This window comes from Callithrix jacchus, chromosome 14 (genome assembly GCF_049354715.1).
Source record: "Callithrix jacchus isolate 240 chromosome 14, calJac240_pri, whole genome shotgun sequence".
Taxonomy (NCBI): Eukaryota; Metazoa; Chordata; class Mammalia; order Primates; family Cebidae; genus Callithrix; species Callithrix jacchus.
This window is the reverse complement of record NC_133515.1, coordinates 97,100,719-97,112,522: the sequence shown is the minus strand read 5'-3', so window position 1 is coordinate 97,112,522 and position 11,804 is coordinate 97,100,719. Positions and strand designations below refer to the sequence as shown.

Below are 11,804 nucleotides of genomic sequence, written 5' to 3'. Positions count from 1 at the left end.
ATATCTCTTCCTCTGGCCTTGTGGTTGCCCCCAATCTCCCTGTCCTCTACTTGTGAGATGTATGCTGGGGGAGCATGTTAGGGGATCACAGGGCTTTTCACTGGGTGAGGGTTTTCTACTATGCTCTTTTTCTTCCTCTTTAAGGGGGAACATGGGGCGAATTCACTAATCCAGTGAAGATCATAACCTATCTCCTCTTGTGAGGATGGGGTTTTATCATTCACATAGAGAATTAAAGCTTTGCATGCTCAATCCTCATCTGAGCCAAACATAGGCCAAAAGACCAAAGGCTGATAAATGGGCTCTCTGGGCCACATAAAACAGTAATACTTGGTTATTTTTTGCTTTTCCTTGTACCTAGTTCAAGGGTTATTCCCCCAAACCTGTGGCATTCTCCCCAGTGGACTATCTGGGGGAATGTCAGAGGAGGTCTCTTTAGTTCCCTCTTTCTTTTGTTCCCTAGGCCTAGAATTCTTGTTTCCCATTTTTGGTTAGTTTCTGTGTCTGACCTTTTCCCTGTGTACTCAGCCCCCACTACTGGAGGTTTCTTATACATCCTGAGAATTGGTTCACCCATCTCTGGCCATTTCCTCAAGCAAAATGGAACTGTGGATTGGGACTCTGCACTCACTTTATATCTTAAGATATGCCTCAGTCACACACACTTGACCTCCTAAAATACCTGACCACCAAGGCAGTATTTATAGTCCCCTCTTCCTACTGTGGCTCTTGCGTGAGGTTGCATGATGGCCATGGTGCCCGCTTTTCTCCCTGGGTCACTTTTGCTGCCTCCTGAATAACACTCTTGGGTTTGTCTATGGCTTCTGTGAGGAGCAGGGACACCTGGACAGAGTGAGCCACCTAAATCAAATGGATGTGTCTCCCCTCTCAGCTGGAGTCTTACTCCACACGGGTGTAGAGATCTCTGTATGGGCCACCAGATTGTAAAAAACAAACTTTACCCATCCAAACCAAAAGAATGGACTCAGAGACCTGGAGAACCATAGAAGGGAGAGTTTTTAATGGCAGTTTTGCAAGATCAGGTGTTTGGTGGGCAGGCACACCCAGCATGGTTACCACAAGCAATTTATCCCCTGGTTCCTCATAGGCTGAGTACTATGGGGTCACAGTTTTCCCGGACATTGCCTCTCAGTTGTTGGATAGGGGCTTTAGGTGTCTTTAGGGTTGTCCTGCTGCATTTTGTTGCAGTACACAATACACTGCAATCCTAGTTAGCTTAGGGGCTCTTGAAGTATTTGACTTATGACCTAAGTAGCTGGGCAGGCTGATAAGAACAGACAAAATGAGCTATTTTTCAGGCTAGTAAACTTCCATCTTCGACTAAACTTTGGTTTGGGTGAGAGTAACTCACCAAGGGATGGGAGGGCCGACAAGCAGGCATCAGCTGTTCAAGTAGGGACCTAGGCCTATTTTTTTCTGTTGTTTGCTGACCTAAACAGATTCAAAGCACTTTGTTTTAGAAATGGACCACTATATACATTATTTTTTTCAAAGACCCTTTAGATGCCTTAATACTTAAAAAAAAAAAAAAAAGTGTTTCAAAGCAAGCTTCAATGTGCATATAGGTCACCCGGAGATGTCTTGAAGCTGCAGATTCTGATTTCATAGTTCTAGGGTAGAGCCTGTGTTTTTCCATTCTACAAGCTCCAGTGGTGCTGATGCTACTGGTTCATAGACTACACTGTGACTAATTAATGAAGCCTCGAAGCATATTCATGCCTTGCTACAGGATCAGGCCATCTTCTAGAGGTAGAGTACAGTGGCTACACTTAGACCATTCCATGCAAATTGTGCCCTCCAGTTGGAGTGAAGGAGCAAGTGTTTTTCTGGGGATCTGGGATAGATATAGGGGCCTGAAGGGGTCCACTCTTGGGCTGCAGAGAGTAGAGTCAAGGAAGAACTGAAATTCACTGTGAAGAGGGTGGTAGAGGGAGAAGCTGGGAACAGAGCCAATTAGAAAGTTCATCTTGTCACAAATATAAGGACAGAAACAAAGTCTAAATATGGAAATAAAGATTGAAGATGCCAAGCAACGCTGCAAAAGATGTTTATGAAATGCCTGCAACTTCACCATGGGTGGAAAGAAAGCCATTCAGATTTTGAAAAACCCTCATTTAATCCTGGATACATAATGTTTGTGCTTTTATGGTGCTATGAATTGATTTTTAAAAATGATCTATTCTAATTATATGCTGTAGTAGTAGTTCTCAGACTGAAATATGCTTAAGAATCACCTTGTAAGAACTAGATTCCCAGACTCACCATTGGAGATTCTAGTGTTTGAGGAGGCACCCGGGAATTTGAGTTTTTAAATGTTAAAAAAGTGTGGTTTTCTTATACATTTACATACTTAGTTCTAAGTTATCTTGGCTAAAAGATGTGTACCGACTAATTAAACAATTGCGTCACCCTAAGCTAATTGAAAGATACATTTTCCAGCCATTTAAGTTGGTACAACGAAGAGTTTTGGCCCCAGAATGACTGGATTTTTGTTGGCAACAGAATCTAGTCCTGAGTTCTAATTATATCTGTTACAAAACCTGCATAATTAAAGGGGCTTTGCCATGTAGCCTGTATCTTTAGAATAAAGTATATTCTACTTAATTCTAGAACTCAAATAAATCTTCATCCCCACCCAGGTTGGACTTTTTACTTGTTGGCCAAGACATTTAAACATCTTGCAGTCTAATTAAAAATATCTTCTATGACCAAATTCCAATTATTTTCATTTTTCTTCTTGGTTGTCAGGACCAAATATTTTTTGGATATTAAAATTATTTTTGATTGAATTTTATTGATCTTTTTTTACATTGTCTGATTAGCAATCCCAAGTTTCAAGGTGATTGTCTTTGGCACTGGATACTAATCAAGAAGGAGACGAAACTGGAGAGGTGGAGTGTGAATATCAGCTCCATTATCAGGGAAAATCCAGCCTGAGGCTGGTAGCATGCTTCCTCCAGTTCACCTTCCCTATTCATTGCCATTCAAGACCTTGGGGCAACCCATCAGAGGGAGAGACTGAAAAGGAGATGCTTGCCGAATGAACTGTCGATGAATTAGGTTTTCAGAACCTGAAGAGCAGGGGTGAGAACAAGGCCACAAATGGGTACTATTTGTTAATTAATATCAACTTAACCCAGGCAAGGAACATGATACTTACCAAGAGATAAATACTTCTCCAGAAAGTTCAAGAATTTTACCCCAAATAGGATTTCCATTAATAGAAATAATGGGACAGGGAATTTGGAATTGCTCTAAAGTTCTGAGCAGTATATAGGACAAATAGTTGTTAAACTGTTTTGAAAATTAGAAAGTTCTACCCAACTGCAAATTATATTAATTATTGTGTCTAAAGAACTCTGTATGTTGGGATTGTGTCAGCAGAATCATTCAGGTTAGATTATACTGGCAAGAGATATTTACTGAGTCACAATGCTTGAGTCACAAATTTTTGTTTTGTTTTGTGTTTTTGAGACAGAATCTCGCTCTGACACCCAAGCTGGAGTGCAGTGGCATAATCTCAGCTCACTGCAACCTCTGCCTCCTGGATTTAAGCAATTCTCCTGCCTCAGCCTCCTGAATAGCTTGGATTACAAGCACCTGCCCCATGCCTGGCTAATTTTTGTATTTCTAGTAGAGATGAAGTTTCACCATGTTGGCCAGGCTGGTCTTGAACTCCTGACCTCAAGTGATCTGCCTGCCTCAGCCTCCCAAAGTGTTGAGATTACAGGCATGAGCCACTGAGCCCACTGAGTGACAATTTTAACATATTGACATAAACAAAAGAGGTTAAGAGAGAGAAATACATTGGATGGTTGGCGAAGTCTGTTGAATGCAACAGCAATGAATATGAGGTATTTGGATTACCCACAACCTTTCTGATTCATTAGAATGGCTAATTAAGAATTGACTATGGCAATTTTATTTAGCTATGCTTTATTTTAATTTTAATTTTTATTATACTTTACATTCTGCGGTACATGTGGAGAACATGCAGTTTTGTTACATAGGTATACACATGCCATGGTAGTTTGCTGCATCCGTCACCCCGTAATCTACATTAGGTATTTCTCCTAACGCTATTCCTCTCCTAGCTCCCCTCCCCCCTGCTATCTTTCCCTTAGTGCCCCCACCCCCTGACAGGCCCCAGTATGTGATGTTCCCCTCCTTGTGTCCATGTGTCCTCATTGTTCAACACCCACCTATGAGTGAGAACATGCAGTGTTTGGTTTTCTGTTCTTATGTCAGTTTGCTGAGAATGATGGTTTCCAGCTTCATCCATGTCCCTGCAGAGGACATGAACTCATCCTTTTTTATGACTGCATTTAGCTATGCTTTTTAATTTCAAGAATTTCCATAAATTAGAGGGAAGGCTGGCATTTGCTTGTCTGATTCACCATTAACTGTGTAAGTTGATGGGTGTCTTAGTTTGCTTGGGCTGTTACAACAAAAATGGCATAGGCTGGGTGTTTTAAACAACAAACATTTATTTTTGACCCTTCCAGGGATTGGAAGTCCAACGTTAAGGTGCTGGTAGATTCAGTGTCTGGTGAGGACCCTTTTCCTGGTTTATAGAAGGCTGCCTTCTTGCTGTTATCTTCGTATGGCACAGAGAGAGAATGATCATCTCTTCCCTGTCTCTTCTTATGAGGCTGATAATTCCAGTCAAAGGGCTTTACTCTTATTACTTAATTACCTTCCAAAAGCCCTACCTCAGAACTCCATCACATCGGAGATAAGAGTTTCAACATAATAATTTTGGAAGGACAAAAATATTCATTCCACAGCAATGAGCCTTTAGACAATTGAGTGGAGTAGTTTCTTTAAGATTCCAGTCTTTTTGAAAGGTATCTGTAGTTCAACTTTGCGATAAGTCTACAGTTAGTCCCTGACTTGTCTTTCTCTCCTTGACGGGAAAGATGGTGATCTTGCCTCTAACTCTGTCTTGTGGCAGAGCTGACTGTAGCCTCTACTCTAGAGACTGGGAGAGTGGGAGATTGGATAGGATAGAAATACTACTACCTCCCTGTAATCCCTGGTTCAAGCCACCATTCTCTTTTTCTGGGACAACCACAATGGCCTCCTACCTGATCTTCATCCTTACACTTCTGCTTCCAGTAGTCTACTTTCCACTCAGAAGCCAGAGGCAGTCTTTTAGAATGCACAAAGAATATGTCACTGACCTCAAAACCCTCTAATTCTTTCGCCCAACATTTTAAAATTCTGACTTCATACAGCTGCTAAGACCCACGTGATCTACCCCCTGGCTATCTCTTCATTGTCATCTCCTGCTGTTCTCTTTGTTCACTTTTTCCAGCCATACCTACCTCATTTGCTGTTTTGAGAACATGATGAGCATATTTTGTACAAGCTGTTCTTTCTTGCCCCAGATAGCTTCATAGCTTAATCCATCCCAGCATCTAAGCCTCTGTTCCAGTGCACTTTCATCAGAAAGAGCCCCCTGTTATGGATTGAATTCTACCCTCCCACTTCATATGTCGAAGCTCTAACTCCCAGCACTTTGGAATGTGACTTTATTTAGAGATAGGGTCTTCAAAGAGGTGATGAAGCTAAAATGAAGCTGCCATATATATGTGTGTGTCAAAACATCACACTGTATAGCAAAAATACGTACAGTTACTATGCATCAATTAAAAAATAAAATATAACTTAAAAAATGAGACTGTTACTGTGGGCCCTAATATGATCTGCCTGTTGCGTTTAGAAGAAGGAGAAATTTGATACACAAGGAGACTCCAGGGATGCAAGCACATTGAGAAAAGGCCACATGAGGACGCTGTGAAAAGCTGGCAATCTGTAAGCCAAGGAGAGAGACCTTAGAATAAACCTTTGATGTTGGATTTCTAGCCTCCTGAACTGTGAGAAAATAAATTTCTGTTGTTTAAACCACCCAGTTGTGGTGGTTTGTGATGGCAGCCCTAGCAGATTAATATATGCACCTTGACCGCTCAATCAATAGTATGCCTCTATTCCCCTAAGCAAACTTTATTTTCTTTCATAGTTCTTGTAGGTTGACATTCTATTATATATTTATTTTCCTTTTCATTTATTTTCTGTCTCACCTACTTACACATAGCCCCATGAAGACAGGCACTTCACTATGTTTCCTGTAATAAAGCCCAAGACAGTACCTGGCACATAGCAGGTGCTCAACAGATATTCATTAATAAATGAATGGACTAGGATGTTAATGTTTATTGCTTCCAAGGTCTTTCTCCACCTGTCTATATTCTATCTCTATGAAGTCTTCTTTGACTCCTGTGTCCTTTCTGATTTTTCTGATACCCTCTACTCCCAGGTCTTCTCTGAGACCACTGACACTCAACTTACCCTCCTGGGCCCTGGTCTCTCATCTCTTTAATGCTCTGACATGCTGCTTTGTCTTCTGTTTACTATTTTTCTTTAGCAAAGGAAAGTTTCTCAGAAAAGGAGTTTTGCATTTGGTTTTAAGTGCTAGCATCTCTACTTATGGCTAATATGTATGCTTTCAGCATTTCCCTGGCACCTGAATTACACAGTTGGCTTGGTCTTTATTCTGCTGAGTGAGGCTGAAGTAAGGGTCCTCAGACAAATGCAGCTAATATTTGTTCAGCCCAGGAGACACAAAAGAAAAAGGCACAAAAGAAAACACTAATCGATAACTTAGCCTTGCTCTGCTGAAAGCTTGCAATTTTGATGCTCTAAAGACTGTGTTCCCTCTAATAGCTGAGTGGTAATACCGCACTCAGAATTGGGTCCATCTGCAGAACTTGCCAGATTAAGACAATGTGGATGATAGGCTTATTACTTATAATGGAAGCTTGGGCAGGTATCAAGAATTTCTGCAAATTCTCAGACTGGCATTCAAGGTTCACCCCACCAGTTTTTTTAATGTCTCATTTCCCACTCTTCCATGTGAAGGTTTTGTTTCACTCTCAACAGAATACTTTCTGCTTCCTGGGCTCACCCTTGACTTTCCTGCTTTTCAGCCTCTGATTTCTTTCCCCCTGGTTATGAGATAAGCAGCTGAGGAAAGATAGATACTACCTTTGCTTTGATTATAAATTGTACTTTCCCACCCTTTCATTTCCATGCGTATGATACTACCTATCCTCCAAGTTCATTTTCAGTCAGCAGCAAAAAGTAGCTAACAGTTATTGAATAGTTACCAAGTCCCAGGAGCTATCTTTAGTTTTTGACATGGAATAACTCATTTGATGACTATAAAGGTGCCACACATAGATACTACTATTATCTTCATTTTATAGAGAGGGGAACAGAGATGCCATCTCCAACTCTATAGGAAACCTCTCCTGATCACTGCTATGTGATGTAATTGCTTCCTTTACTGAGCCTCAATGGCACAGGCTCTTTTCTTCATGTCATTCAGCTCATATGGTCTTTTAGAATAGTTCTGGGTCTACTTGTCTGACTCATACTGCTGGCCTATGAGCTCCTCAAGAGGTGAAATAATGTCTTAATTTTTTTTTTATTCATTAACTGCTTCTTGCTGAACATAAGCACATAAGAACTGTATCCTGCATTGGCTCAGATTGATTTCTTGGCCCTGGAAGCTCTAGGTTGGTAAGAAAGTTTCCAGGACTCAGACCTCGATGCAAGTGAGTACAAAATTAATTCCAAATCAGTTCATTGGATACGACTTCTGGAGGATGGGGGTGTTGACGTCCATTGGCCCAGGATGAGGGCTCTATCTCAAGAACAGACCCAGCCAGCAGCTCAGGTACTGTAAACTCCCAGACCAGAGATCAGGCCTTTGCTGTTATTCCTCTTTGGTTATGGGAGAGGTTTGGAATGGTTTTTAGAAAGTCAGTGGACATGGAACTCATTCAAGAGAATTGGGCTCCTCCCATCTGCTGGAGGTATAGATTCATCTTCCCATTATTTTATATTGTCCCTCCATTCTAAGTAGGCCAGGAATAATCTGAATTCTACTCATCTTCCAAGATCAGCTTTCCTCCCTAGGAAGCTGCTTATTTCCTCATCTCATTCTCTGATCTTTTCCAACACTAGTACATGTGCCATTCACAGGGCATGAAGTGCAGAGAGCCCTATGTGGCACTGAACTTTCCGTGGGTACAGACCCATGGAAATACATTAAGAGGGGAAACCATGTACATACACTTTATCTCTTGAACACTGCTAAAAACTCCCAAAGACCAGAAACAGAGCTTATACATCCTTCAAGTTCCATGTTTGGGTTCCTAGCCTGGACAAACAGATAGCTTTGTCGTGGATCCACTAATCATTCCCCATATGCTCACAGGTATTAGAATACGTACTATGGGATCAGACGACTGAACAGGTAATCAAGGAAGCTGGAGTTAACCACAAGCATATTGATGACAATTGAAGAGAATTTCAGGGAAGGGTTTTGGAGAGTCTAACACTATATATTAATGGCTGCTAAGAAAATTGTCCATCACTTATAAACTGAGGCTTTAGAAATGTTAACTTGTTCCAGTTGCCCAACTAAAAAATTGCAGAGCCAAGATTTGAACTCAGGTTTTTTGAAACCCCCTCTTCTTTTCATACTTATTGTACTTAATTCTTAAAGGATTGTGGAACTAACAACCATTCCTAAACTCACTGACAGGGGTAGTAAGTTGAACATTTCCAGAGCTCTGTTTTCTATTATTAACGGCTCTTTCCACAGATATTTGAGTCAAGTCCCTATTTTCTTTAGTCACTGGCTTTATCAATGTGCAAAATCATTTAAAATTAATTAAATTGATTCCTATCTGCAAACTGGTGCTGGATAATGCTTCTGTAGTTGCCAAAGGAGCTCTCCCAAAGGCACGTTAATGATATATTAGTTTTCCACTGTCTTTATTTTTTCAGTCCCATATTTTAGGCCTTCCATTCCCCAGAACAATAAGTGTGAGTATTATTATTATTATTATTACATAGAAGGTAGCAAAATGTTCCATCCTCCCAGAGAGACAGAATCCCTATTAAGCTATGGTAACAATGATCCAGGCTTTGCCCATTGTCTGAGAGCTTCTCTCACACAATGACGGGACCTTGTTCTTGGATGTGCTGAAGTCATTGTCAGACATTGTGGCTATTGAGACACTATCTTCCATGTTGGCTGATGGGAGCCTGGATTATTGCCATTATGCTAAATGAAAAGGAAATGACAAGTCACGAAAAGCCCATGAACATAATTTTATTTTATTTTGTTCCAAGGAGGCTTTGTATCACTATGTGAAATCATGAACCCTATTGTATGCCCTAGCTTAAAACCTTTCTTTGTTGTAAGCGTCCTCAGGGGCATTACAGAGCTGTTTTGGTGTTCCTGGTCCATGTGTCACCTTAATGTTTTCATCTGTAAAATGACACTGGGGCCTTTATGATGTGGAAGTAAAAAATATGATGAATGGAGATATTAAAGCATGGTGACTTAAGGACTTTCCTATTTATAGTCAAAACACGAGCAAGCCTCAACTTTCAAAGCATTCCTTTGAGGTGTTCTGGAAGCAAAAATAATGCAGCAGAGTGCAGCTGGAGATGTACTATGTTAGCCTGGAGAAGTCATACTTTGCTGACATTACCCAGCAAAGGAGTGGAGAAAGAAAGAGAACTTGGGCTGCCTGGCTAGTTAACAGTTACTTTTTAATCACCAGGGAGTTAAGCTCATTAAATGAGGGATCTGTAGACTCCCACTCCAATGAACTTCCTCATTCTACTAAATCACTATTGGACTTTCTTGAACCCAACAGTGAAGTGGGCTTTTGCAGACAAAAGCAGAGATGTCTTGAGGAACTCTTGCCTGAATTCAGACAGAAGCCCTTCGGGAAGGGTCAGGAGCTGAGCCTAGGCACAGGCAGGCAGCTTCAGCCTCACTGTCAACACTTCAATTCAGACTAGTTGGCTGTTGGCTTGGAATGATTCCCTAACTTTGTTGGCTTGGCCATGGGGCTGGTGTTCAGAATCGTCTGGGTGTTGGGAGATAAGGTATTATTAATTCTCTTTCTTCTGTCAACAGTCTGTGAGACTTCCCCAGTCTATCCCCTATTGGACTAGGAAATCTCCAAGGCCTCTTCTGTCACTAAAATGTGATATTTTGACAAGACTCTATTTCGTAACAGCGAGAACTGGTCTTCAACATTTTATAACATCTCTTTATTGGTGAACATCATTAAGTTTCCCATCTGGAACATAAAAAATGTCAGAGGAAATTCATAAGTTCCTACTCTTCAGTTCTCTCTCCCTCTCTTCTTAGCTCCCTTTCTTCTTCCTTCTTTTCTTTGTTTTACAAATATTCTAGTTTTGACATATCTTTTGTTAGCTAATGTGAACTATAAAATGTAAGTTTCTAAAACCTTTATTGTTGTTTCTCCTCACTCACTCTTTCTGCTTCACAGAGCACTTGGAACCAACTCTAAAGGGAGATCCTGTAACCGCTTTCCATCAAATTTGAAACTTATCTGCATTTGTTCCATCATTCCCATTGCATTCCTGTTAATGATAGAAGTGTTCCTTCTAATTCTTATGATCAATACCTCCACCGCTGTCCTGCAGCCCAAACCCTGACATTTTGGGAAAATCTACCCTTAGATTGTCTCCTATATATTAAGCCTTTCTTTCTTTAGTTGAACATTTCAACGTTTCAACACGTCCATGCTTTTCCCATCTTAACACAAAACAATAGCCCTTAAAACAACCTTTCCACATGCTCTACCGACTGAGCTAGCTGGGCTTGACTGCAGGTAGCTAGAAAAAAAAAAAAGAGAAAAAAAGAAAAAGAAAAAAAAAAAAAAAAAACAACCTTTCCCATGAGTCCACTTTGCCAGCCTGTGAGCGCACAAATCTGTCTTTCCTCATTCACAGACACTAAAGAATTATCTACACTCATTGCTCCCATTTTCTTATTCAAACTCATCCTGCGTGCCATGCCAATCTGCCCTCCACTCCCACCATTAACCCGAGCCTTCCTTTCCTAAGTGACCATGGACATCCGTACTCTTTGGAAGACAGTTGCCATTGGGAAGTTACTTTCACTAAATCCACATACTGACTTGGATTTTTATGCACCAATTTCTGCCTTACTTTCTATTACAATGGAAGAGGTGGTCTTGATTCTGTTTAAGACCTCCTCACTCGCTCTTTCTCTCGGAGTGGGCGGCGGCGGCAGCAGTGGCGGCCTGTGTAGCAATGGCCAAGATAAAGGCTCGAGACCTTCGCGGGGAGGAGGAGCTGCTGAAACAGCTGGACGACCTGAAGGTGGAGCTGTCCCAGCTGCGCGTCGCCAAAGTGACAGGCGGCGCGGCCTCCAAGCTCACTAAGATCTGAGTCTTCCGCAAACCTATTGCCTGTGTTCTCAGTTATTAACCAGACTCAGAAAGAAAACCTCAGGAACTTCTACAAGGGTAAGAAGTACAAACCCCTGGACCTGCGGCCGAAGAAGACGGAGCCATGCGCCGCCGGCTCAACAAGCACGAAGAGAACCCGAAGAGCAAGAACAGCAGCGGAAGCAGCGGCTGTTCCGCTGGCGGAAGTACACGGTCAAGGCCTGAGTGACGCGCTGTCAATAAAGCACGGCTGGCTTCAAAAAGTAAAAAAAGACCTCCTCGCTCAAGCCCTGGGTTCCATCACCTCCTTGAATATATAACTCTTGGAATTATCTCCTCTTCACTGGATTATGTCCATTGGCATACCTTCATGCATTAAAAGCGAGCTCTCTTAAGCCTGAAAAAGAGCAAAACTACTCAAAAGAGTTCTCTATACTCACTCTTTCCATTTTCTTTCCTACTAGTTTACTC

The 11,804-nt window shown here is 41.5% G+C and overlaps 1 pseudogene; it reads left to right on the top strand.

Annotated features, from left to right (window-relative positions):
* The first annotated feature begins 11,196 nt into the window (after nt 1-11,196).
* LOC100403251 (large ribosomal subunit protein uL29 pseudogene) lies at nt 11,197-11,558 on the top strand (annotated as a pseudogene).
* Nucleotides 11,559-11,804: the final 246 nt, after the last annotated feature.